Source organism: Podarcis raffonei, chromosome 2 (genome assembly GCF_027172205.1).
Source record: "Podarcis raffonei isolate rPodRaf1 chromosome 2, rPodRaf1.pri, whole genome shotgun sequence".
NCBI classification, from domain to species: Eukaryota; Metazoa; Chordata; class Lepidosauria; order Squamata; family Lacertidae; genus Podarcis; species Podarcis raffonei.
Window position 1 is genome coordinate 31,878,391 of NC_070603.1, and position 27,807 is coordinate 31,906,197.

Below are 27,807 nucleotides of genomic sequence, written 5' to 3' on the forward strand. Positions count from 1 at the left end.
AAATCATGGTTCATTAAACAAATGCTCTTTCATTTACCTATAAAGCCAGGGGTGCAGGGGAGAGCGAATTTGCTTTTTATATAAAAAAGAACGCAATGGGACATAGAGCAGATAGGTCCAGGATAATTATCACATCAAATCCACTCTTAATGCGTCAATGACATGTTGCAGGATGCAACCACAGTAAAAGGCCCGTCTGGAGGTGCCTTGCCTTATGATTTGCTCAGTTTCCTCCACACTTTTTCTACCACCAACTACATCATCACAGAAGCAGTAGCCAACTGAGGGTGGTTTAGGATGCAGCGAGTATGGAAAGGGAGAAGCCATCACTGGTGTTTTCTGATCCTTCTCTGACTCATCAGGAACCACAGAGTAACTTTCCAAATCCATGTTATAGCCAGGAGCAGAGCTTACTCATTCAGACGCCTCCTGCTTTGATGCCTGACCTTGTATGCTCTTTGAATCTGTTTACACTGCACTAGTTACTTACGGGCACAGCATGGCATAGACATTTGAGCAATTTCAAAAACGTGGATGCCATTCGAAGGCATGAAGCTCTTGTGGAAGGTTCCAGAAGCTCCCTCTTTCATAAGAAGAGCTCTGCTGGGTGAGGCCAAAGGCAATTCTAGGCCAGCATCTTGCATTATGCTCACAGCGGCCACCCAGGTGCAATGTGGGAAGACTGTGTAAGCAGCACCTGAGCACAACTGCACCCTTCCCACTTGTGATTCCCAGCCACTGTGGGGTGGGGTGTGTGTCACTGAGATATTGTTAACGGGTCACTGGCAGCAGGGTTTTCCTTCCCTTGTTGAATTGGAAGAGGGAACAAGCTTGTTTTCTCCTGCTCGGAAGGACAGGACTCGAACCAATGGCTTTAAGTTACAAGAAAGACGATTCTGACTGAACATCAAGAAGAACTTTCTGACAGAAAGAGCGATTCGGCAGTGGAACTGTCTCCTTCGGGAGGTTGTGGACTTTCCTTCCTTGGAGGTTTTTAAGCAGAAGTTGAATGGCCATCTCTCCTGGGTGCTTTGGCTGAGATTCCTACATTGCAAGGGGTTGGACTAGATGGCCCTTGGGGTCCCTTCCCACTCTAAGATTCTATGAATTTCCCCTGGAAAGGTTCAATCCATACTGCCTCCAACACTGAACGTAGCACATTGTCATCACACTCACCAGGGAGTTTGCTACCTGGGAGAAGGACACCTGCTTTTGAGACCCCTAGGAAGCAGGCAGCTGAACAAACATATCAGAATTATCTTCCTGTTGGTCTTAATAACTTCAACCAGCAGCCTCACCCGAGACACCAAAATCAAATAGGGAGAACTCATTCAGATACATCCGGCCTTGAGTGAACCTGCTTTGACCATGCCCTTCCTTTCCTTCTTGCTCTGTTATGCCAAACTTTCTGCTTCCTCAGCTGACTGGAGCTGTGTACACATCACCATAGCTCCAGTGCACTCTCCCCCCTGGTATTTGAAGCCATGTACTTGTGAAATTAGCCATAATCCATATTAATTCTGTATTTCTTGAGAAATACTGCTGTTGGGGGTGTTCCCTCAAACCAGCTTCCAACTGATTTGAAAGCATAAGCCAAGTTCGCTTTGCAGTCAAACTGAGGTGTGTTCTTCTGAGATGGCCCTTGTGCATGCGCAGATCACAGCGCATGCGCAGATGACAGAGGGGAGGGTTCGGGTACAGGGAAACCAAATAGGGAATACGCATTGAGTGAATGCATCCCTGGCCCTTCTCTGCTGCGTACAGCAATATACATACCAACATCCTGTGTTTTAAGCTAGTAATGTGTACAAACTCTGGAGCAGATGTTTAGTGCGGGAAACACTAGCTATCCCTCTTGGTTTCCAAGGCAGCCAAGTAAATCTCTATCCTGCGTAACAGGAAGCTGGTTGGGGAGAAACACGCACGCATGCACATACAAAAAGAAAAGTCTTGACATTTTGGAGGAAGAATTTAAACAAAACCTTGTTCCTATGGTAACAGGAGCTGCAGGCATGTCATCCCTCCTCCTTCTTCCCCAAATTGGGGAGGCAGCCAAGGAGAAGAGGAAGCAATAACCACTGCTTGGCTCCCTGGCAGGAAAGGCAGCGACTCATGCAAGCTGAAGTGCCAAAACATCTATTCTTGGCCCAGAAATTCTTGGTCCTAGTAAATCTGAAGGGGATTCCAACGGGCACTGGATTGACAAGAATTGGGGCATGCTGGTTTCAGGACAAGTAGAAACCATGACATCACAGGGCAAGCATAGCAACATAGCCAGGCCAGTTGGACAACGGGGCATAGATGGATCTTTGCATTGGGACAAGGACTGTTGTCTACAAAGTCTTTCTTCCAAAGCAGACTGCACTGTCAGATTGTCCAGCCATCCTTATACAGTGGTACCTCGGGTTACATACGCTTCAGGTTACAGACTCCACTAACCCAGAAATAGTACCTCGGGTTAAGAACTTTGCTTCAGGATGAGAACAAAAATCGTGTTCCGGTGGCGCGGTGGCAGCAGGAGGCCCCATTAGTTAAAGTGGTGCTTCAGGTTAAGAACAGTTTCAGGTTAAGTACAGACCTCCAGAACGAATTAAGTACTTAACCCAAGGTACCACTGTACTGCATACCAGAGGCAGACAGACCTTTTTCTTATTCCGGTCCCTGGTAAAACACAAAACCTATTTAACCTTTTGACACATGCTCACTAGAGTTTTCAGACTGCACTGAGCATGCCTAGAAGTTAAATCTTTATCTCTGCCTCTCTCTTTCTGTGCATGTATCCCTGCTTGAGTGCTGATCCCTGTAACTGCGTGGACACAAATGCCAGAATGTTACTTCCCTTCTGCCACCCACCGCCTTTAATTGCCTGTGCAGATATGAAAGGTAGCTGAATGTGTTTGTGGTGCAGCTATTCTGTAAATACAAAGGAGTCTATTATGAGATTAAATGTAACATTAGAAAAAATTAAAAGGAAACTCTTATAGGACAGAGAGTCCTTGGCAAATGCCAAACTTCAAAAGTCCATGCTGGAGGAAGGCACAGCGAAAGCTCAGTTGCAATTATCGCCTCAGAATATGTTCCCCTCATTATAGGATCCCAGCCTTTGCATGCTTCTCCTTTTGCATTTTAACCCTTGCAGCCTGACTGCAGCACACATAGCCTCTTACACACAGAAACACACACACACACACACACACACACACACACACACGTCTTGGTGTCCAACACAGCAGCACTGTCTGCCAAATTTTACAGAGCTTCTTGGAAAGTGCCTTTTTTGGTAGGGCTAATGTCTCTTCGGAAAGGAACACAGCGGGAACAAGAAGATACGTACTTCAAATTTATCTCGTCCCATCCCAGGCAGGATCTTGGCACCACTAGTATAGCCCGGGAAAACTGCCCGGGAGGGCAGGCACCAAGAAATGTGACCCTGAGCCAAACTCACGTGCCCATTTCAAAGAGACACCACTTTAAATATCTGATCTGCCCCTTGAACTGTTCAGATGTTTGCTGTTTCTCTGGCACCAGAGCCCTGCCCAGCGCTCATGAAACATTGCCACCAACACACGCACAGAACAGCAATTACAAAGGTAAATTCACACGACTGCTCTAGGTTTCTGTTTTTGAGTCAGTGCAGTCTACCCACCCCAGCCCCTTCACGGATTGAGGATGCACCTGGATTATGTATACAGTGGTACCTCGGGTTAAGTACTTACCGTAATTCGTTCTGGAGGTCCGTTCTTAACCTGAAATTGTTCTTAACCTGAAGCACCACTTTAGCTAATGGGGCCTCCTGCTGCTGCCACGCCGGCCTGAGCACGATTTCTGTTCTCATCCTGAAGCAAAGTTCTTAACCCGAGGTACTGTTTCTGGGTTAGCGGAGTCTGTAACCTAAAGCGTATGTAACCTGAAGCGTCTGTAACCCGAGGTACCACTGTTTTGGGCCCAGCTTCCTTGTCCTGCCTGGACGCAAAGAGTTGTGTGGATTTTCCTTCACATGCTGTTACGCCTTTACTAGCGCTTTGTGTTCACCGTGGAGATGCCTCACGCCACCTTCAGTAGGGGGAAGGGCCATAGCTTAGTGGCAGAGCATCTGGTCTGCATGTGGTCCCCATGTTCATCCCCCGTGTCTCCAGGCAGGGTGGGAAAGTCTCCTTCTCTGAAACCCTGGAGAGCCAATGCCAGTCAGGTGGTGAGTTTGATGGAGCAAGGGTCAGACTCTGTATAAGAATGCTTCCTATGCCCTCTATGTCTTTGCAAGTGGATGGATGCAAAGCGCTTGTGGGTATCAAGACAAAAGCAACGCTAGCGTTAGATAGAGGGGCTTAAGAAAGCAGTGGGCAAGGGCGACACCACAGAATGCAAAGTCTCCAGATCTCCAGGCCCCCAGTTGGAATGGCCTCCTAGCAGATGGAAAGCAACAGCCCCTGGCCAAAGCAGCCACCTCTGTCACATCAGGCTTCATCACCCAGCTCTGGCTTCCTAGGCAATGCTGTAGCATCCCTTCCCCCACTTCTTCCCGGCTCTTGGTTTCTCCAGCTTGGCACACGTCCAGAACAAGTTTGCTCTGATTCCATTCAGGTTGAGCAAGACGCCGTTGTGACTCCTTCCCTCCCATCTGCCTATAGGGCAGCGTGGAGCCAGTAACAGGGAGGTGGAGTGGAGGCTGCAGGAGCTTACACAACTCTTCTGTGGGGCCAGCTTCCCACCAGTCTGTACACAACCATAACACACCCATTTTATAATCTGCACGTGCATATCCATCATCCATGTACACACCCATAAATCCAGTATACTACAGTGATTCATATCATGCAGTTCTCAAATTACTACTTTGGACTGAGGGAACTACATTCCATTTTTCTTCTAGGGGCCCCCCTTTGTTTACTTTTATCCAAAGGTACCAGAGCTGACAGAAAGGCCCCTTTGGCTTTCCCCTTTCGCAGTTCCAGTAAGCACTTCATTGTTTTATTGCTTCTATGCAAACTGCCTCGGGCATATTGCAGGTCACTATTATACCAATTTTACTGGTGGGAAGACAAGATGTAAAGATTGTGGATGTGGATTTACCTCCTGGGCTTCCAATGCCTATTTTTGGTATCACCCATGTTGCTGCTGTGAAGTTTGAGTTTGCCCTCACATCACTTACTTAATTCAGGGGAAACAGTGGGGGATTTTCTGAGCCAGCAAGAAGGACACAGCCGGGGGCCGGGGTCATGGCTTCACTCAACTTCCTGTTAAATAGCATGCCAGTTTCAATGGCTTCTGTCTTATGTCAGCCTTTCTCAACCTGGTGCCCTCCAGATGTTTTGGACTACAACTCCCATCAGCCCCAGCCAGCACACCTATAGTCCTAAACATTTGGAGGGCACCAAGTTGGCAAAGGCTGCCTTGTGGAAGATACAAGGATGGTCCAAACCACACCAGATCCAGCTGCCTGGGGCAAATGAACTGGGAAGCTATTGCATGCTCCCACAACCATGACCTTTTCTTTTTATCAGGTGATTTAGTTCAACTAGAATTTTGCTTTGGGGCTCCTTTGGTGAATATTTACTTATTTTTTTACTGTGTTTTTTTACTGAATATTTACTTATTTTCTGAAATGGGGATCACTGTGGACACAGCCATCCTGCACTGGTGTCTATGTGAGCCCTGGCAGAACACACTTCACTACTTCTCCTCTGGCTCCCAACACAGCATCCTTGAAATGCTGTGGGACTTTCATCTCAGTCTTTTTTTCTTTTTCTTTTTCCTAGAAGGGTCAACCAGAGTTTAGTAAAGAACCTAGGAAGCTGCTTTTATACCTTTGGTCCACCCAGCTTAGTATTGTCTACACTGATGGCAGGGTTCCAAGGTTTCAGACAGAAAACATCTCCTACCTGGAAGCGCTGGAGATTAAACCCTGCACCTTCTGCATACAAACCTTGCCAACGAGCAAGGGTCCTCTCCCAAGAGCTTAATTTGGGGCTCACCCAGACTCAGCCCTGGCATCAGTTTTTAGTGTCAGTTCTGGAACGCATAATGTAAAAATAAATGGAAGTGCCGCTGAGAAGGTGCAGAGGGCATCCCCACCCCCACCCTCAGGTTTGCAAACCAGGTGGGTTGAAAGCATCACTTTTCCTAAAAATTAAACATCCCAGCTTTTCCGAGTTCTGGCAAGAGAAACATGCATAAGTGTGTGTCTGTGTGTGTGTTTACAGTTTAGATAGAACCAGAAGGAGAAAGCAAGCAGATATGTGGCATTCCCTCTCTCTCTCTTTTTCTCTCTCTCTCTCACACACACAAAAACAAAAACACACACAACGCCTTTTATGCCCATGGATTTGTTGTTGAATCAATCCCGGGTAGCCCTGCTGAGAATCGTGACTAATTTGTTCTTCAAACAAGGTTTGTGTAAACCTCTCCAGAGGAGACTGGTGGGGTAAGAAGAGGGAAGGTGAGTCACAAGCACAGGCCAGCAAATTACGTTGAACAGAGGAAGAAAAAGACAGCAGACGGCTGCCAGGGGCATGGTTGTAGCACCACTGCACTGAAGCCTGTGGCAAGTGCCAGGCACAACGTGGCAGGGACTGCTCAGCAAACAAGGCCCAAGCCAAGCTTTTCCCTCGTGTCTCACTGGGATTAGCAAAAGCTCCCCCTTCTTATTGCTGTGACCTCCCTCAGCAATGAGTCTGCAGCGAATTCTGGTGCAGAGGGAGCAGTCTTCCCCAGTCTGGTACCCTACAGATGTTGCCGGAATACAACTCCCATTATGCCTGGCGGGTTGGGCTACAAATCTCAATACGGAGGCTGATGGAAGTTGAGCCAACGTTTGCCCTTCTGCACCACAGGAGGTTTCTGACCTCCCTCTGCTCAGGTGTGTTGCAGTTTGACACCAACATCCGACTCCTCATCAGCCGATGACCCTGGAGTGTGTTGTGCGCATGAGCAGTGGGTATTTGGAACAGAATTAAGAGCCCCTCAGAGAGCTCACCCACACTTAACTTTCCCCCCCATGCTTTGTAGGCACAGGTCCACACTTTAAAGCCGGCCATTCGGGTTTTCCACAAACTGCAGTTTGCTCCAATTCAGCGGTAAAGTGGGGGGTTTTCATGGAGAAAGAGCCGGGGAGGGGGAAAGCGCATTTTGACACAGAGCTTTAAAGTGTGGACCTGTGCCTAGAGATGTGGTAGAAAAGGAAGCCTGGAGGAGCTCAGGGTTTGCTGTGATTGGGCAGCAAAGAGTGAGTTTTCCCTGGGACAGAGATGGGGCAAACCACTTGGACCCATATTTTCTAGGCACGGGACAAGCAGAAGTGTGGACAAGCCCTATGTGAACAAAAAGTTAATACAGCGTGAGTCCTTTAAAAGAGGCCCCGTGGATACAGAGTACACATGTTCCACTAGGCCTCTTTTAAAAGACTCACCCTGTATTATTACTAGTACTTTTTTTCTTAAAAAATGTTTAGGGGTACTCTCATTTTCCCACTCATATTGAAATACTGCCCCTCAATGAGGCCATTAAATTCACAAAATGTTTAGGGGTATGTGTACCGCTGCGTCCCCCAGAAAAAAGCACTGATTATTACTATGTTTATGGTGGCACTGACCACTCAGTATCCAAACTGGGGTGTTCTCTCTTCACATAACACAAAAGGATAAAGCTATGCTCTGACAGGTAAAGAAAGTAAAAGTCACGTATGTGCTCTAATGCTAAGGGGGAAATCTTTAAAAAGCTATTTTTAAAAAGAAGGAGGAGGAGGAGGAGGAAGGTGTATACGAATAGTGGGGTGCTGTTTTTAAAGCAAATCATACATAAATTTCAATAAAAGAACTGCTAAATAGCAACTAAATAGCAATTGCAGGCCACTTGAAACTGCAAACAAGAAATAGAAGCAGAGAAAATAACTACCAGCACAATTAAAACAGCAAAAAAATTCACCCACCAGTGCCTAATGAAATAAAAATGTTTTAACTCATTTTCAGAAAGCAGAGAGAGAGCTGGTCTGGTGGAAAGCCATTCCAAAGAGACGGTGGCACCGCTGCTGTGAAAACTCAGTAGCTAATATGCCCTCAAACAGAGGGCATTTCCAGACTGTTGCTATTTTCAGGTGGGATTCAATCACACACAACAAACCTGCTTTCCCCACAAAGTAGGACTTTTTGCAGTAAGGAGAATGAGAGGGAAATGCAAACCTCCGCACAAATTGGTCTACAAACCAATCAGGTGAATGCCCAACGAACAGGTTGCCTAGATGCACCCAGAGATTCAAGACCCCATCTGCGGAGCTCAGAAAATGTAGGGAGGTTGATATGAGTGACATTCCCACAGTTTATCTGCTGCTGTTAAGGCAGGGGCACAGGACTTGTACTACTCAATGTTAGTGATGGTTTCATAAGTACTATACAATAGGTACCTATAACTGCTAACAATGCCACTTCCTGGCAGTCAAAATGGCCTCATTGCCTGGGAAGGCGACTTCATTTCCCCACAACAAAATAATGAGGCTTGAGTGCTGAGTTAGTTAAAATTGCTTCAAATATAGTAGAGAGCAATAAAAGGTACAATATTATTCATTTAATACAACAACGTTGGTAATATCATTCCTAACAAATGTCAAGAATCAATAGCTCTTTGTCGGAGAAAATAATATAATGTGTTCACTTGCAAAAAGCACAGCGCAAAGCACTTTCTGACGGCTCAAGGGTCGCTTGAGTGCTGGAAAAAAATGTGATACCCTTGCAACACAGGCATTACCCTGAAGAAAGGCATCTAGGAAACCTCCCCTCCCAGAACAAAAGAGTAACAAAACAACTTTGCATAATGCAAAAAGCAAACACGCCGTTTCTGGAAAAGTCCTTTGTATATTAAGTCCTCTTTTCCAGCATAGCGAAAATATCAGGAAAGCGATGACCAGGGAACAGGGAGGTCTTGTTCTGGTTGGGATCAGGCCCCCATTGATTTGCTGTTATTGAAGCTGTTGTCGGGAACTCGGAAGCCTGGCTTCCCTCAGTCGTTTCCTGGAACAGGCCTTGCACATATGGCCTTGGGTCTTAGAGGCGATATACAAACAGTTATGCCTTAGACCTGGACTAGCTCACTTTGCTTCCCACAAATGCACACATGCATGCATACACACACTCTCTCACACACACACGGCCTTCAAGGAACTTTCATTTGGAAAGAGAAGCTCTCCGTTTCTACTTGTCACTCTCATGTTACTGTAGCCTTTGCAAAAAAAAAAAAAAAGGTGGCCTCCTTGTCTCAAAGTCCCAGCTTCTTCTGGATCGCTGCAGCACAAAAAGCTGATTTCTCCACTTTGCACTTGTATTCTGACTTCTCTAAAGACACACACCAGCTACCACACCTTGTGTACCACATGCTAATATTTGCCCACCTAATATTAGAGCAGAATATTCACTTTCAGAAACGTTCCGTGTCACAAGATCAGGCAGCTTGCTGCTGTCACAGTATTTGTTAGCTTTGCCCACATCCCTATCTGCAGCAGTTTGAATTTACCCCGGGGGCTTCATTCTTACAGGGGGTCAAGATTATTTATCATGCTGTGTACAGACCATGCATTTAAGGCACATGGAAAGCATGTGGCTTCCTGCAAAGAATCCTGGGAACTGGTTTACCTTTCACAGAGCTACAATTTATGGCATCCTTAACAAACTGGTTCTTAGGATTCTTTGCGGGAAGCCGTGTGCTTTCAACGTATGAAATGTACGCAGCCTTTGGCCCTGGCACAGGGATGAGGCTTGTAAGTGGCCCTCTTTATTAGTCAGAGTGAAACCGATCACCTCTCAGGATGATAGTCATTATATTTCATCACTATGGGAGGTTGCCTTGTGCATGTACTTTAACATTCTGCATCACTGACTTGGATGATTTGGTGCAACGGCAAACCCTGTCTCTCCCCCAAACAGCTACCTTTCTCTTCCTATCCCTATGCCCCCTTCAGAAAGCATGCAAAACTAGCTTTCTTTGTTAAAGCCAATGTGTCCAAGCAGACCCAGGCTCCTTAGGAGCACAGTGGTGTTTATAAGAAGAGGTCAAGTTCCCTTCTCCCTAGGGGTGAATTTTCTTCCAGCTCCAGGAACCACACCCCTGGCAGGGCTCCAAGATGTAGCCATTAGCTACCTTCTGCCATCTGGTTCCTGCATGCCTGAAAGGATAATGAATGGCCACAGCCCTATCCTCCCATCTTGTGCGCTTTTCCTGGAGGTGGTAAAGTCATCGCTTCCAGCTTCGGGTGAGGGCGTGTGTGAATCACTGCATTGCAGGAATCCTGCTCATGAGATTTTCTGTAAGAGAAGAGTTAAAAGAATTTCGAAATGGCTGGAATGTGATTGCCAACTCTTGGCAAGGGGCAGGTCCAGGGTCCAAGGAGGTGAGGAGGCAAAAGCCCACAGAACAGGCTCTGTTCTTCTCTAATACAATTAAACATGTCACTGGCCACTGAGCAAGACTGTTCACACACAGATCAACTTAACACAATCTAGATCAAATCACAAGCCCAAAGCGAGAACTAAAAGTGTGTGTAACTCAAGCAAGGAACGCCAGCTTTGGAGGGGCAGAGAACTTATGGCTCTTCAGAAATTGCTGGACTACCTCCCATCATCCTTGACCATTGGCCATAGTGGCTATGATGTACACAGCGAACTTACATATACGGGCAACATAGTATTATGGAATTAAGAATGTCTAAGGCATTATAGAAAACATTGGTTTACTTGGGGGGTGTTATTGGGTTGTTCTTTTTAATTTTATTACGTATATTGTGGTTTTTATGTTTATCTTTTCTGTGAACTGCCCTGAGACCTCTGGGTATAGGGCGGTATATAAATTCAATAACTTAAAAAATAATAAAATGATAATTTTCTGCAGGGAGCACTGAAGTTGAGATTAAGTCTGTGTGTATACACTATACTTTTAAAGCACATTATTCCCCTCAAAGGATTCTGGGCTCTGTAGTTTACCCTTCTCAGAGTTGTAGTTCCCAGCAGCCCTTAACAAACCACAGTGCCCAGAATTCTTTGAGGAAATTTTTACAGATGCATAATTTCCTGAAGATGAGGAATATCCTGCCCAAACAAGCCAGCAAGTGTGTGGCTTAATACACAAGTGCACACAACCAAAAAACCCAAAACAGATCACAAAGGCAGATCAGAAAGAAAAACAAAAAACTCACTCACAGTTCCTTCTGTGCCAAGATTTTTAGGCACTGGTCTGGGATTTCTGGGTCCATGTCTGAGTGTTTCCCCCCCCTTTTGTCCCACCACTTCCCCCAGGAAAACCCACTGTTTACCCACTGAATCGGGTTTTCCGCAGGTTTTCCCAGAGGAAGCAATGGGACAATAAAACCCGCGTTCGGACACAGAACTAGAAATCCCAGACCTGTGCCTAGAAAGCGGAGCAGAAAAGGAAGTATGGATGAGGCCAAAGAGAGTCGCAAGACATACATACCCCCCGCTATTCTGAATTCTGCACAAACACATATAAAGTCTGGGGAAGTGACTTTAGGAACTCATTGCTGCTAGGCTGAAACTGCTTCCCTGGTTCCGCTTGCGCCTGATGATTGTCGCAAGCCCACGGCCACTACCTTTATAGAGAATCCTGGGAAGAGTTGTGCAGGCCGCTGCTACCAGTGCTGTGCACTGCACTGCCTTCCTACCGTTGGGTAGGCGGGGCTAGAAGCCTCAAACACAAGTGCCACTGCCTCAAGTGACCCTCTGATGGCTACCACACACACACACACACCCGGTTGCAAGCTGCGCAGTTAGCTTAAGACTGCTACCAAAGCAACTGCTTGGTGTAGGACTTAACTTATAAACACACCTCCGGGGACCTCTCCCTGCCCAATCTGCACACATATAAATAAACATAATTTTAGGACTGATATGGGAAATACCTGTATTTCCGCCATCCCTCCTTCATGTGACACCTTTATCAAAAACTGGTTATCAGCACGTCTGAAGGGAGGGCATGACCAGACAATCACTACTTTCCAGTGGAACTGAATCACAATTCCAGCAAATTCAGGTTGCACAATTGATGAGGGAGGTTTAGTGCGGCAAACCTGCTTCCCCAAAAGATCAGATGTTTTGTCATAAGGAAAGTGAGGCAAAAATGCACCGAGGAGTGTGGTGTGACACTTGACTTGACACATCATTGAACTGCCCGGCAAACAGATGCCTATAATCCAATCAGGATACATTTAAAGCACTCTTATTCTGCTTTAAAGGGATGCGGGTGGCGCTGTGGGTTAAACCACAGAGCCTAGGACTTGCCGATCAGAAGGTCGGCAGTTCGAATCCCCGCGACAGGGTGAGCTCCCGTTGCTCGGTCCCTGCTCCTGCCAACCTAGCAGTTCGAAAGCACGTCAAAGTGCAAGTAGATAAATAGGTACCGCTCCGGCGGGAAGGTAAACGGCATTTCCGTGCTCTGCTCTGGTTCCCAAGAAGCGGCTTAGTCATGCTGGCCACATGACCCAGAAGTTGTACGCCGGCTCCCTCAGCCAATAAAGCGAGATGAGCGCCGCAACCCCAGAGTCGGCCACAACTGGACCTAGTGGTCAGGGGTCCCTTTACCTTTACCTTTTATTCCACTTTATGGAGAATCCTGGGAAGTGTCACTTGTTAAGGATGCTGACCTCACAGACTTACTATTGTTCCCAGCACCCTTAACCAATGACACTTCCCAGGATCCTCTGCGATTGTTAAAGAGTGCTTTACATATATGGCCTGGGTGTGATCAGCAATGTCATCTGACCTCCCCAAAAACAAATCAGAAAGAATACTCATTAAAATAGCCAACTGCCGCCTAAGTCTAAACGCCCGGCAAACAAATAAGGATGAATGGTCAACAGACAGGTTGCGTGGAAGTGCTCGGTGCCTCTTATCCTCTCAGAGCAGTATGCCTGGGCACTGCAAAACAGGCAACCCAAAGTTTAACATCTCTCTTGGTAGACGGTTGGCAAGGAAGATGTTTCACTGTGGCAAAGCAGGGAGTCCATCCCTTTCACCTATGTTTTTCTCCAGTATTCATTATGCCCAGGCTAAGTTAAATCCAGGAAGCTGTCATCAGTGATATAAAAAGTGCCACTGACCACCCCCATGCAATTTTCTGCTATGTGTTAATGCTTTAACGTTGGAGGATAGGTCAAATGATATTACACTGACCATGGCAAAGTTTCTTTCGGAGGTCGCAAGAAAAAAAGACCATCATGCTCTATCTAGACGTAACAAAATGACTACCTTGGTCTCTTTTGCCTGTTGTTTGGTTGTCTTAACTGTATCTTGTTTTGAAACTGTTCTGTGGGTCTATGGACCCATTATATACACACACACACACACACACACACACATATATATATATATATATATATATATATATATATATATATATATAATGTTGGATAGACAGTGGAAGTGGAAGGAAGTGATTTAAAAACTGACTGTGCCATCTGTTCAATGTATGTTTTGCATTTACACTACAGAGAGATCTCATTGAAATGATTTAAGCCTTATCGATGAAAGAAGAGCTGAATGTGAGGAAACGTTCCAGTTACACAAACTTAGGGCAGATCCATACAAATGCACATCCAAGGCACATTTAAAGCACATGGGCTTCCCACAAAGAATCCTGAGAATTATAGCTTGTTAAGGGAATAACTACAGTTCCCCAGAATTCTTTGTGGGAAGCCATGTGCTATAATGTGTGTTGGATATGCTGTAAATGTATGGTATGAATTTGCCCTCAGACCTCACTAGTTGGGGATAAGTAGGGTTGCCATATTTTGAAGCGCAAAAAAGAGGATGCTCTAACAACTCTCACTTTAAATAGCCCTATTATATGTAGGCTATAGAAACGGTGATATATTGCTGAGGGTGGCAGGAGAAGAGAAGAGGAAAGCAAGTTTTCAGCCACCAGTTATGTCTATGTCTCATCCAGAAAGACATTTTGGCAAATTTAAAAACAGAATTTTTACCCCTGAAAAAGAGAACATGTCCAGGAAAAAGAGGACACATGGCAACCCTAAAGAGGTTGATGACATTGACACAAACTTATCAGGACTTTGCCTTGGAACCTGTTTTTATTGTCAACTTCAGTGGGCATGATCCTTTAGCACCTTCGCTTACCCTGGATATGTTTGAACAGAGCTATAACAGAGAGAGCCCATGAGCTCATAAAACATTATTTTCCTCTCCGATGATCATTGTTGCCAACTGATCAGAAAAGAACTATTGGTCCTGCTCTTCCACTTATTGAAGCAGATGTAGCTTTGCTTCCCCTTAAGGAAGTCCTGATGTAATTTGCAAGCGATCAAAATAAAATGAAAACAAATAAAAAAGTTCACCCACTAATATCAATATATCAGATCACAAGCGCCACGTTCCTCACAGACTTCAGCTGCCAGCTAGAAACTGGTTTCTTTATAATAAGCTATTGTACTGTATATAAGCACAGGCCCTTTCCTGTTTAGTGGCCTGGATGGCAAATCCTGTTTGAGGAAAGAACCTGGTTGAGAGACTCTGGGGTTGCTCAGAAACAGCCCTTAGGGAAACTCAATGTTCTAATTGTGAGGCAAGGAGCATTAATTAAACCACTCACCAAAGACCTGACAGTAAAGTACAACGTGTCCCCATTTCTCTCTGCAACTGTACATATTTCCCACGCTGTTTACTTCTGCTACTTGCTACCTGCTGCAAAAAGCCTGTACCCTTATCTGTAACCCCTGCACCTATCCCAGGTGATCGCCACCTTTTTCTTGATAGAAGCTCTGTGCTTAATAACCAGCTGGCAGGCAGAAGTTCCTTTCCATTCAGGCCAAAGCTGCGCCAGTTGAATTTGTGCATATCATACAGCTTTTCTGCCAGGAAAAAAGTCCCTCTCTTCTCCCTTCTTTCCTTGATAGGTTCTTTCACCCTGATTCAGGTTAAGATACAGTACTCTGTTCATCAACTCTTTCACTTTGCCATTTATGATGCCAAGCTGTAACCATCATTTTATAGTTAATTGTTCAGCCTCTTCCCTCACTCATATATAATGAACATCTAGATTTCAAGCTGACACCCTTAGAAATCATTTATTTATTTAAGCTGCATGCACCGATGGGACCATGAATTTCATGGCAGTGGCATCCTTTTGCTCTGTGGGATCTCAGGAAAGTTACATAAATAAGGAGACTCATCTGCTTGCTTTGGCTGCCCTGACTCAGCCTCCTGGAACCATCACAGCAGGAATCAGAGTGCTGTTTCCAAAGGAAACTATGACTGGTTCACCAAACTCACAGTGGGACAATTCTGAAGGAGGGAAGCCCTTTGAAAAGCTGCATCAGTCCATGCCTAGATGGAAACCCTGGTGTGTGTGTGTGTGTGTGTGTGTCTTGTTTGTGACTACATTGATGCCACAGTGGTTGGGGAAAGTGAGTGGAGAACGATCTAGAGCACAGTAGGAAAATTAGCCAGAAGCAAAACACAGAGAAAATAACTGAAGACGGGAAGAAAAATAAGTCACCTACAGAATGTCAGGTTTTTTTCTTGTGGGACAGATACAAATGCATTCCACAAATGTAGATTTGTGCAAATAAAGTGGAATAAATTGCTCTGTCGCAACAAATCCCCCCCTTTTTAAATGGACCTTTATTAACCACAAAAGTAATGAGGAATGCATTGAAATGTGTGGGAGGAACAAATGATTAATGGGAAGACAGATATAACCACTGTGCAAACAAATCAGAATACAGTGGTATCTCGGGTTACAAACACCTCGGGTTACAAACACTTCGGGTTACAGACTCCGCTAACCCAGAAGTAGTACCTCTGGTTAAGAACTTTACCTCAGGATGAGAACAGAAATCACACACTGGCGGCGCGGCAGCAGCAGGAGGCCCCATTAGCTAAAGTGGTACCTCAGGTTAAGAACGGTTTCAGGTTCAGAACAGACCTCCGGAACGAATTAAGTTCCTAACCAGAGATACCACTGTATATTTAGGATGAATGCTCATTTTCCTATAACCTACCTGCAAACAAATCTGAAAGAATGCTTAATAAAGACCAGACATCGTCTAATTTCCACATAAGCTTTCTGTACACAAATCAGGATGAATGCTCAATAAGCAGATCATTTGGAAGAGCCCATGATCTTCTAGACAATTATGGGGCTAAACCAATAAAGATGAGCAAGAAGAGGGAGTAAACCTTTTCCTGTGTCTGAAGATCAAATGTGAATGGCAAAGTAAGTGTATGCATGTATGTCTGAGAACTGAGGTGCAAGAATAGCAGGAGACGCATCTTAACCTACATTGTTCTGAGACCACGAACTCCTAAACCCAGATGGCCTTTCTCGTGAGATGCACACCTGTAAGGCTGCATCTATCAATACATTAAGTTTTGGTTGAGAAAAACCCATGGGTATCATTTTCAGTTCTTGTTTTGCAAACGCTTCCTCCTTTGTGATAAATTCCCCTGCTCTTATTCTCTGCTGAAGATGGAAACAAAGCCAAGCCCAAGTTCAGCGCATGGAGGTTTCTTCCAAACCATGACATCACAAGAATAATTTTGTCCATCTTGATCAGGAATACCCACACTGAGCATACTTTTCAAAACCTGCTGTTCAAAAAGCAATTGCCTTACCAGTTGTTGTTTTTTAAACCAGTTTGATTAGTGTTTCTAGAACATGAGTTACCCCCAGCCAACCCATAGTACAACCTTCTAGTTAGCTAATAGTAAAGGTACCCCTGACCATTAGGTCCAGTCGCGGATGACTCTAGGGTTGCGCGCTCATCTCGCTTTACTGGCCGAGGGAGCCGGTGTTTGTCCGCAGACAGCTTCCGTGTCATGACTAAGCTGCTTCTGGTGAACCAGAGCAGCACACAGAAATGCTGTTTACCTTCCCGCCAGAGCGGTACCTATTTATCTACTTGCACTTGATGTGCTTTCGAACTGCTAGGTGGGCAGGAGCTAGGACCGAACAACGGGCGTGAGGCGTTCACAAAGTAAAGGAAGGATTGAACTCTGATTAATAAGAATACACACAGAGGTTTGAACCAGCAAGACTCTGTAAAGGGTGCGTATAATAATCTCTCTCTGTCTCTCTCTCTCTCTACCCCTCGGCCCAGGTCGTTTTATTCACAAAAGAACTTTTTACAGAGTGTTTGTAAGAACCAATCAGATTTCTTCTAAGTATTTCAACAAACCCCATGTGAGGAGAAAATTAATCTACCAAAACTAATTAAGCATGGGGTAAACAAAGAACACAACTACAAAGGAGTACATTTGGCATCCCTGGAGGTGATAAATAAGCAATATACATGATAAGAAGGACGGCCAGGAGGACAGCGATCATTATCACCTTCATGTGAGATTTGTTTCCTGGCCCTAAGATTAACATCCCAAGATTAACATATCAGAAAAGCTACACCAAAGAAGCTGCCACTGTCTTTGATGACCCAGGAGCCTGCCTGGCGAGCAACTGGGCTGTGTATGTGACTTGTGAAGCAAGAGAGATGGGCAGTAGAGAAAATGGCCAGAGATGCAGAGGGTTGTGGGATCTGATCAGAAACTATTGTCAATGTATCAAACCCAGTCAACCCAATGCATTCATTGTGGACACGATGGCTTGATGCATATTTTATAATTCCTCATAGTAATCCCACCTGACCCCACACTCTGGATATTTGCACTCCTACATGGGCGCTCACCTCGTCGTGGGGATTCGAACCGCCATCCTGGTTTAGACCACAGCGCCACCCGCTATAAGTTAGCTAATAGGCAGATGCAATTGACTCTTCTCTATAAGAGATGCCAGCCTGAACCTATCCAATTATCATTTACCCTAGATGTTAACAGAGAGTTGGGGAGTTCAGGGTTAAATGATAGAAAATGCCTAAAGTGGTCAAGTTTGACCTTTTGTTGCAGCCCAAGGCCCTCCATGTGCCTTCCTGCCATCCTTCCTCTTCCTGAATGGGCAATCTATATTGTCCTTTGTTTCACCCCAGCCAACATCCTGATGCATTTTAGGCCAAGGGAAAATATTTATAAATGCCTAGCTATAGCCAGCTCCTGTGCTCTGGGCCTTCTGCTGAAGTTAGCTCGTGGAGCCCTACAAGCTTCATGCTGTTCATCTTCCAAGAAGGTAGAAAGAGTGACTACTGGTTCAAGATCCAACTATTGCTGCAGCAATAGGTATGCGGGTGGTGCTGTGGTCTAAACCACTGAGGCTCTTGGGCTTGCCGATCAGAAGGTTAGCAGTTCAAATCCACTCAACAGGGTGAGCTCCTGTTGCTCTGTCCCAGCTCCTGCCTACCTAGCAGTTTGAAAGCACGCCAGTGCAAGTAGATTAATAGGTACCGCTGTGGTGGGAAGGTAAACGGTGTTTCCGTGCACTCTGGTTTCTGTCACGGTGTTCAGTTGCACCAGAAGCAGTTTAGTCATGCTAGCCACATGACCTGGAAATGCTGTCTGTGGACAAACACCAGCTCCCTCGGCCTGAAAGCTAGATGAGCGCTGCAACCCCTTTGACTGGACTTAACCGTCCAGGGGTCCTTTACCTTTACCTTTTTTTATTGCTGCAGCATGTAAGAGAAGCTACCTGCCCATTTAGTAGCTGGGCACGTTCAGAAGTTAGACCAGGCTTTCTCGATAATTTAAATTGGCTACAGTGTATATTATGTTATTAAATCAAATTGTTTGGTTAAAGTGAAGTTTGATCCAAGGGGATTCTGAATAAACTATGACATCTCACTTCACGTTCTTGCCTTGAGCCTTCCAGCCAAAATACTGTAAGTCCTACTGCTCTATATTCAAAAGTAGCCAACAAGTCACTTAGCTGTTCTGCTGTGGGTTCAATAAGACCAGTAATAAAGGTGAGCTATTTAGATGCCCAGCTAAACTGGCATTCCTAAGGAGCCCAACCTTTATTTTTGACACAGTCCCTCCCTGTGTAACATTTCTCAAAGCTTTCCATTGGGCAAGTATTGGTTCCAGCGTTGGCTTGGTATTCTTCAAAAGCAGAGCATCTATGGACCAATGGTTCCAAATAGTATGGGAAACAACCTTACTAGAAAAATTAACCAATAAACTGAAACTGACACGGGGACAAATAGAAGAAGACACCTTCACCCCGGTATGTTTCCCCTTTATCGCATACACAGCCCAACAAGACAATGACAAAAATCCATTCACAGCATACAAATCAATATGGCTAACCTGATCCAAAACACCCACCCACCCCACTCACACATGAAAACAAAGACCACCACAGCCAACCACAAATGAACAGCCACACCCTAGGCCAGGGGTGTCAAACTCAAATTCATCGGGGGGCCGCATCAGCAGTTTGGTCACCCTCAAAGGGCCGGTTGTTCAGGCAGCCATTGGATCTGTCACATCACAGGATGGCATGCGCTCAATATAAAAACAAGTGGAGGTTTCCTGAATGCATGTAAAGTGGAGGTTTCCTGTGTAGAACGGCCGGCGGCGCTAGAGGGCAGACGTTCTCTGGCTTGTAGGCTACCATGCATGCACTGAAGAGGCGGCTTTCTTGTGTAAAAAAAAAAAGCGAGAATAAAAGGTGAAGGCTGGCGGCCGGCGGTGGCTACACGGGCCACATGACAAGGTCTGGCGGGCCGGATTCGGCCCGCGGACCTTGTGTTTGACACCCGTGCCCTAGGCCAACCCCAACCTCTCTCACCACCAAAGGGACACAAGTGAACAGCAGAGAACCCGCACAAGCAACGCTGACACAAACCCCCACATATGGTATATTAAGTACCGTAAAATAGAAACATCACCACCCCACCCCACCCCCATTCATATTCCCCCCTCCACCTCTTTCCCCCTATTCTTCCTAATGTATCAACAATTGAAACTGATTTGTAAAAAAAAATAAAAATTGTTACGTGGAAAAAAAAATACGAGAGAGAGAGACATTACACATACCTTTGTAAATCAAGAAAATCTTTAATAAAAATACATTACGAAAAAAGCAGAACATCTTTTGGATCTACCGTTGTCCTCTTAGACTGATCTTCAAAGAGCTGTTTTGTTACATTTAAGCAAGAATTTCTATAATGAAAGGCTTCTACGCTTCAGATTCCCTGATATGAGAACGTGTATAAGAATCTGCTTGAATTGAACTGCACAGGCCTGCTGCGACATTACATTCATAGCATAGGGAGATGCTGAAGCTCAGGCTTGCCCCATGGTAAAGGATGCAGAACTGCAGTCCCACCCCCATCCCCCGGGCCAGATTTGACCTACCAGAGCTCCCTGCTGGGCTCATCAGGCTGTTTTCCCCAACCACACCCACCTACCCCATTCCTGACATCAGTTGTGACATCAGATGTAGAGCAGGTAGGGGCATGGCTGGAATGGCTTGCTCATGTAAATAATCTGTGCAGAAAGAATGATTAACTTCCTACACATTGCTGCTTGGTTTGGGTATGTGTGATAATTATGTTGTGAACCACCCTGAGATCTACGGGCATAGGGCAGTATACAAATTTAAATGATGATGATCTGGAAAACTTTTATGCTCTCGATTCAGGTTTTCCATGGATTGACATTTTAAGTTGAAAGAGCGGGTTTTCACAGGGAAAGCTTGGGACAAAAAGGGTGTGTGTGCTTGGGCATGGAGCTTTAAAGCATGGGCCATGCCTGGAAAGAGCAGGAGTGTGGATAAGCCCTCAGGTAAGACCTAGAATTCTGCCTTCACGCCATGTATCAGTTTGGGGCCATTTGCACATGTATGTCACTAGGCAATGTTTAGAAATCCCCACCTGATCCCCTTTGCCTGTAGGCCTTTGCCACTCAGCTTCCAAGAAGGTGATGGGCTTCCCCGGTAGAGAAACTGCAAAAGGAACATTTGACCAAGGTAGAAACTACACAGGACCCATCATCTGACTGTGTCTTCCCTTCCAGGGATGAAAAGTATAGGGGGCGGGAGGGAGGCCTGTAAGGACACAGAACAGAACAGGGTGGACTAGTGGGTTCCATGCCTTTTAAATTCAACCAATGTGGCAAATATTTTTCTCCAATCCATGAAGGGGTGGGGGCCACAGCAAGGAGAAGGAAGGAACATACAGCTTTCTTTGGTCCTCAGCAGAGAGTAGCACTGAACCATGGACTCAGCCACTTGGGAAAGTGGTATTATATATGGAGAGTCTATGGGACGTTAAATACCGCCAACATTATTTGCTATAATTTATGTTGGAAGGGTCTATGGCACAACTTTGTTCTCTTGAACTCATTATTCAGAGTTCAACCCTGACACAAGTGTTGGCTGTGTGCTGCTCTCACATCTTTTGTGGAAAGTCCACCACAGGCCTAGACTTGGAAAGCACTTTCAGAGAATCACTGGAAGCCAGGGTTTTCCCCAAAAGCCTTGTACATTCCCAGCATTTGTTTTACAAATCTGTTGGTCATGCTACGTCAGCCTTGTCTGCCTGGTGGGCATGTCGTGGAAGATCTCCTTGCAGAGAAAAGCCACAACATCCTCTTTTAGAGCCAGAAGAACTTCTTCAACTGTAGGAACATCACCCACACCCCCCCCCTGAATAAGGGTATTTCATTTTCAACCCTGGCCTGACCTAATGGTGGAAGCTAAAATGGTAGTGACTTTGGACATCAGGAGAAAAATTAAAAACCAGACAACTAGGAGAGGACAGGACTTTCTGGGTTCAGTGATGGTGGCTGGGAACATAGGCACTGAATTAAGAATCTCCCTTGCATGTTTTGCTCTATGGGGGAAAAGAACACCTGCATGTTTTCCTCCCAGAGCAAATAGCCAATAGGATGGGGAGAGAAATTCAGATCATGAAATTGGTATGGTGGGGAGAGTTATTTCCCCCCTCCCCAATGCCACAACCTGGTTCAATTCAGCAGTGCCATTACCCTCAGCTGCCTTTGCAAACTGTGGGAGATTCAACCACAAAATCCCAAATGATACATCTCATTTGGTCCTCTGAGCACCTGTGCCTTTGGGAGAGGAAGGTCGGGACGAATTATCAGATGGAGTCAAAGGAAAGCAAAGAGATAGTTTTAGATGAGAGGCTGGTATTTTATGCAGCAGGACCAGGGGAAATTCAGAAAGGATGCTGGAGAGTGGTGAGAGCCAAATGCACATCTATGAGCCATTTGGGACAAGTACAGATAACTGACAACATAAAAGTCATAAAGAAGTGAGGCAGACTATTGCCAAATGCTAACACCGTGTGACCACAGACTGGAAGTTGAAATTGGAAGGAACTAAGGTTTTACTAGCCCAAAACCAAAAAAGAGTGATCATGTGACATTTGCATAATGAAGACTGAGTAAAGTGTTCTGCTCCAGTGCCTCCACAATAGGGAAGTGTGAGGAAGGTGCTTTTTCACATGATCTAGGAGAATGCTCCATTTCCCATCAGAAGTAACAAGGGGGGGGGGAATATGCTTGACCCTGGAAGAGAATAAAGAGGAGATATATTTGGCATTGTATTGTGCAGCCAGCATGCCACAAACTAAGCAGCAAACACAGGACACAAAGGGATATGTGGATCTGGGCATTTCTGTGATGTGCAGAAACCCACAGCAGGGCTGGTGTCAGCACTCGGCATTCTTGCAGGGCCATAGTGCCCTAGCAGAGCCCGCCACTGACACCTGGACAGCCATATGAAATGAAAATCATTAGTTCCATCTTCTATGTTAAAAAAACCTCCCCAATCAATCCTGTTTCATTTGGTTCCGTACAATACCGGCAAGGACCTCAAAGTTCTTTCCACTTAACAGTAACTTAAACTCTCGTCTCCACCTAGTGGCCCGTTGATGCACATACCCTCAATCTTGGCCACAATGCCATCTTCCTGGCAAATAAAAGAAGATTGTGAGCCTTCTTGAATGTTATTTTGAAAACGATCAATGGAAGTGCAGGTGGCAGTACTCCTTTTCCCACTGAGCCCAGGGACAACATAGTAAAAGAGAGGATGAGAGCCACGTGGAGGATCCTAGAGCCTTGTTTTTTAAACTGGCTTGCTCCTTCTTTCCTTCAAGCAGGAGCCTTGACATGTGGAAACCTGATCTCTGCAACTTTATTATAGAGTTTAAACATTCATGAGACAGCCAGTTTGCCTGGCAAAATACACGAACAGGCGCCTGTCTGCTCTTTGGATAACAGAGTTGCAGAGATTAGACATCTCTGAATTACAATCCATGTAAACAACCACAAGGCATTGCACATGTGTGTGTGTGTAGAGTGATCGGCATTCACCTGAGCAGAGGAAAAATGCAAGGACATTATTATGAACCTACAATTTGGAAAGTAGCCTGCAATCAGGTTATCCTGACACTGGAAAAATGCCCAACATTTGTCTGGGAGGGAAAGTTGCATTTGCCTTATGTTAAGTTAGAGAAGAGCTGATCAGAGCAGACAGGGAAGCAGGTTGTATAAGTAAGATGGTTGTACTGATATGTCAGCATATCTGGCTCCCACGCGATCTATTTCAGAGTTTCAAAACAGTACCAGCAAATGAAGCACATTGGAAGAACAGCACTGGGCTCATATTTGGGACAGACAAAACATGAAGCAACAAGCGTACATAGCGAGATGGTATTACTGAACTACTAAAATACAGTTGGCAGAGATGCAAAAATATGCCAGCTGTTTTTCCTTATGTCAGAATTGATTAATGTGGCATGTGATTATTTCCAAATGATCAGGTCCCACCCACATATAGAGACTGTAAGTGCAGTTTAGAATATGCTACACCACCAGCTGCTTTTCCCCTCTAGTTGAGAAGTAGCTAACTTGTGGCCCTCTGGATGTTGTTGGACTGCAAATCCCATCAGCCCCAGCCAGCAGGACCAGCAGTCAGGGATGATGGGAGTTATAGTCCAACAACATCTGAAAAGTCAAGTGTTAGCTGCTCCTGCTCTACAGGTTCTCTTGGCCATCCTTCACCCCTGTTATTGTGAAATGAAGATGGAAGCCTGCTGATCACAGCAGATGAGAGATGGCATTGGCAGCAAGAGATTTACAAGTCTGAATGGGAACAAGAGGGCCTCCCACCTTCCTCTCCCTGGCTGCATTGCTGAACTACCTGCTCCCCAGCTCACTAGACCAGAAATGAAAATGTACCATATACAGGGGGAGAATGTAGGTAACATATTTGATTTAAGAGTGCCACCACCTTATACTCTGGACTTTATTTAGTGCGCACTGGCTGGAAAGATTGGTCACTACTGATCTAGAGTTTCTACAGGCGCTGTAATGAAAGGACCACAGTTGCTGCATGAAACAGAAAGGAAGTGAATAGTAAGAACCGCTCTCTTCCTTCAAAGGCTGTCCCATCTTGGCAGTGCTGGCAGTGAGCTTGCACATAAATTGGAAGGAAAATGTAACCTCTCATAACTATACAATGTTTGCCTCTCTTCCAGAAGCCATGGTGTGTGTGTCTGCACCTTGCGCGCGCACGAGGTCAGATATGACACCAAGCTGTGGGTTAGAGGGTTCCATGGTTGCTAAATGCTGCTACTGCGGTAAGCCTGAGCCCACGCCCTGAGGGTTTCCTCTGTGAGGTGTCAGTTCTGCTTCTGCAACAGAAGCAACTGCATCCTAAAGGTGCGAGACAACAGACCTTTCACTTCTTGAATAACACCTGGTCACCATGCTGCAGCCGAGCCAGGGCATTTCTTAGCCGAGTGGAAAATGTCTGAAGGTGTTGTGAGTGTGCTTTGCACTTGGGTTATTCTTGTTTCTCTCACATATTTCTCAGCAGCCCGCCCCCTAAAAATGCCACCAACCACACAATCTGACAGTCTGCTGACAGTCATGAGTGGAGAAGACACCCAGCCCCAACCAAAACTGTTTTGCCTATGCCAGGAACCTGTGATTCTCAAGATGTTACTGGCCTGCAGCTGCCTGAATTCCTGACCATTCATTATGCTGACTGGGGCTGATGGGAGCTGGGAGAAAACAGCATCTGGAGGGCTACAGGTACTCCATTCCTGGCCTATATCAGTGGTGAGTCACCAGAGATACACTAGGTATTTAACGTGGAATAGCCATACTTTGTTCATTCTGATTTTATGGAGCATCTGCATGCTGTTGTTATCCAGTGCTTTCCCCAGGGTTCTTTTGTCTTTTCAGACTACAAAAAATCCAGTTTTTTTGAACGGTGGCACTAACTCTGCAGGTGTAGGTCCCCTTCGCATTGCTTTTTCCATTATTTCCTAGAGGTGTGGTTGAGACTTGTGCAGTGACATATCCAGCGAGCAAGTCTATAGCCACATCGGGCACACCTTCCATATTAACTCTCTGGCAGCTACCGTTTTATCAACTGTTTAATATCAGTCTTTTAATGAGCACTAAAATGCTTTCTGTATTTAAGCAAAATAGTGCTTAAATGAAGAGATTTACAACATTAAAAACTGGCCTTAAAAAACAACTGTCTTCCTGTCACCATTATTTCAAGAAAGGATGGGGGAACAGCAGATCTGAAGATTTGCCAGTTAACAGTTTCAAAGATTTCTAAACAATTCCAGAGAAGTCCTGAGAGTAACTTCACAATTGCACTTAAATGAATATGTGCTTTAGTACAACCTAAAAGATCGACTGTTGCTGTAGATGGGCCATTGGCCTGATCTGACAGGTACTTCTTATGTTTTTTAAAAGGTTTGGGCTATATTCAACTAAATTATTGCACTAGTGCAAGGATTAACATTAGTGTAACAGGATTTCCCCCTTCCTCATCTCTCACATACCTTGCATCACCCAGAACAGATTGTGGGCACAGTGGGAGGAGAGTGAGGAGACATTCCATTGAAGGAGAAATCAGTGTGCTGAAGATCATCTTAATTCTATGTTGAATCTAACTATGTTATGTGCTGCCTCGTCTTGAGCTGGTAGCATGGAGTCCTCAGAAGATAAACCGGACATCACTGGTAGAGGAAGAGCAACAATGCAGGAAGTGCCTTCTGTGTCAACTTTTAATCGCCTGCTGAACTATTCTGTTCCGCCAGACCTATGCAGTCAATTAAGACTGTCTATTCATGTTTGTTTTTAATTTCTTTTTGCTTTTAACTTGCCTTTAACTTTTTATTATGTTATTGTTTCATGTTTTTAAATTGTTGTAAACCTCTGTGATATATTTTTTAATGAGACAGAGGGATATAAATGTTTTAATAACCAAAATAAAAAATCAGACAATGCCAGCAGCTCTCTGTAGGGAAGCATCTCCTGCTGTCAGAGGAATGGAGATGGTCAGTTCCAAAAGAAGAGAGAGCTGAGCTAGGGCAAAGCTGTGGGGCAGCCAAGGTGGAAGGAAGAGGAATTGAAAAAACGGAGCTGTGGAATGCAGCCTTGAAATGGTGATCAGTACCATGGAAAAAATGGCAGCAAAAGCCAGGAGGAGCCAGAAAGCTCATCCAAGGGAGCTGGGAATATACCAGGCAAGTGAACTGTGTCAGTCAACACAGCATGAAACTCTTAATATAAGGGTTGTGGGTTGAAGCCCCAAATTGGGCAAAAGATTCCTGCATTGCAGGGGGTCACTAGATAACCCTTGTGGTCCCTTCCAACTCTACAATTCTATGATGCTAAGTAAATTCCTTGGGCAAGAAGCAAAGCCTGGCCTGGAAATGTTTAAGCACAGTGCAGGGATAACCATGGAAGCTATCTGGATTGGAAAGAGGAGGATCCATCCTAGGGCATCCAAGAGCAGCACTCTTTATTTTTCCCTCACTGCACAGTCTTGATTACCTCACCATCATCAGGGAACTAGATCCAGAGATTGCTGGTTTGAACTCCATAAGATCCCAACGCTGCCCATTGTTACCTACACTATCTCTTGACAAAAGGGTCTCTCCATGGTTTTAACTTAAAAAGTAAAAGTAAGACCAATTGCAAGTTAAAAGTAAGTTAAAACCATGGAGAGACCTGCTCTGAATAGAGACACTGGATTCTTATCTCATTATACATGATAAAGCTATTTTTAGCCATCTCACCCCTTGCTTTTTCCTGTAAGACCAATTGCAGTCGTTAACAGTCATAAACAGTCAACAGGTTTACCACACCTATCAGCCAATCACCCATTCCCACCACCCTTCTGAGTTATACCCCTCCCCACCCTCTCACTATATATAAGGGCCTGGTGACTTCTGTTTCAGTGTATCTGAAGAAGTGTGCATGCACATGAAAGCTCATACCAATAACTAACTTAGCTGGTCTCTAAGGTGCTACTGGAAGGATTTTTTTTATTTTGTTTCGACTATGGCAGACCAACGCGGCTACCTACCTGTTACTATCTCTTGACAGAGAGACTAGGCTAAAGAGTGGGGCAAAGTAAAGGATGGTGGAAGAGGAATGTGCTCAAAATGGGGCTGATGTGAATGTGTAGCTGAGATGGATTTGAAGCATGTCGCCTTTCGGAAAGGAAAAAAAAGTCACTTCACTTATTTGCCCTTACTGGAATCTAGGAGGTTTGGCATGATCCCTGTAGACCCATTTCCAGGAAAAGACAGCTCCCCCTCCTCTTTACCAGATGCTGGCTCCGAGGATTGGCCTCGCGGGATCAACTCGTGGTGACTTGCCTTGGGGATGATGTGGATTTAATGTAGCCGTGGCTTCTGCCAGCTGCTCTCCCGCAGCTTTTGTTTGGCTTTCGGAGCCTAAATGCTTGGCCTAGGCCAGGCTTACTGTAGGATTACAACTTCAAGTGTGAGGTGCGAGAGCGGAACTCTCGACTACCACATTCCAGAGAAATGCCCTCCCTTTTTTTTCAGCATCACTGTGCACCATGCGCCCTGCTGGCACTCAATGAAAGCTAAAAAGCAGAAATGGCGCAAGGAGC